Here is a 1,407-nt window from a genome sequence, read left to right as displayed (position 1 = left end):
CTCATAGGGTTATTCTCACTGAAAGCCTTTGAAAATTGTGTCTAAAAATAAAGTACAGCTCAATGGAAAGGACTTCCAACAAATGAGATGCAAGTGTGATATTAAAATATGAAACTAACTAGCTCCTATACAGCACTTTATAGTTGGTTTTAAATATCTTGCAGAGCTTTCAGAGCTAAGGGAACATACATATATATTTAAATTGCTTATAATACGATGTTATAAGGGAATATTAAGTGAGAGATTTAAGTAATTGGGGGAACATGCTCTAATGAGTGAAATATAGTAGGCCAATATTACTTTTGAGCAGATCACAGTGGCGCTTATGGGATGTTTTCTTCAAGAGTGGTAGTAAGTTGGCTTTAATATTTAATAAAACCTGTAATATTTTTCTCTGGGACAGGCATCAGTCTGACTTCAGAATGGCAGTCTGCTGATGAGTCCAGGTCAGTACTTGTGTCCTCTCAGTCTGGTCAAGATCCCCATGCTTCACATGCTTCTTGGAGTTCCAGAAGTCATGCATACCAAGGGGTGCATGACCAGATCTTCCCCTTCCACTAAAGTAATGTTATAGCCTTTAATGACTGGATGACAACATGCAAGTTAAGCACCCATGGGAGGAGAAGCAGCAGTTGAGGCAAGCTAGCTAGAGGTATATAAGGAGGTAGGCTTGCAAGGGAGCCCAGCTCTCCAAGTGTGAAGAGTAGGGGTGTATGAAACACTTACCTTGTTCCGCTGGGGCCATCCATGGTTGGGGGGAGGCGCTCCATCCCCCCCCCCAGAATCTTCCCTGGCCTGCTCTGCAGCGACTCTGCGGAGCTGCTGGCCAGGGCCGCCTGCAGCTGGACCTCCATCCACTGCTGGGCTGAGGCCACAAATGGCGGCTGGTCCCTGCCATAGCCGTGATAGGCTACATATATATTTACATAGCCTATCACAGCAAAAGGCAGGAACGCAAATGGCAGCCGCTACACCATTTGCACCCCTGCCTTTCGCCATGATAGGCTACATAAATATATATGTAGCCTATCATGGCTACCGCAGGGACGCAAATGGCGGCTGCTTTGCCATTTGCGTCCCTGCGTTAGCTGTGATAGGCTATGTATATATTTACGTAGCCTATCACGGCAAAAGACAGAGATGCAAATGGCGTCCCTACGTTAGCCATGATAGGCTACATAGATACTTACGAAGCCTATCACGGCTTGGCAGGGACGCAAATGGCGGCCAGCATAGCGGCCACCATTTGCGGCCACAGACCAGCAGCGGCCGGAAGACCACCCGGAGCTTCCGCCGCTGGAGCCACCACTGCTGCCAGGTAGGCTCCATCCTGGGGGATTCCTTGGGGTGGCGGGGGGGATTGCCCCATTCCGCCACGGACTCCGAGGGCGGGATGGATTCTAAAGA

The 1,407-nt window shown here is 48.7% G+C and overlaps 1 pseudogene; it reads left to right on the top strand.

Annotated features, from left to right (window-relative positions):
• Positions 1-1,031: 1,031 nt before the first annotated feature.
• Positions 1,032-1,127, top strand: LOC146343869 (small nucleolar RNA SNORA17; annotated as a pseudogene).
• Positions 1,128-1,407: the final 280 nt, after the last annotated feature.

This window comes from Heloderma suspectum, chromosome 5 (assembly GCF_057233095.1).
Source record: "Heloderma suspectum isolate Gila_16-S chromosome 5, 16-S_ref, whole genome shotgun sequence".
Classification (NCBI taxonomy): domain Eukaryota; kingdom Metazoa; phylum Chordata; class Lepidosauria; order Squamata; family Helodermatidae; genus Heloderma; species Heloderma suspectum.
The sequence above is the reverse complement of the archived record's forward strand: the minus strand, read 5'-3'. Positions and strand labels throughout refer to the sequence as shown.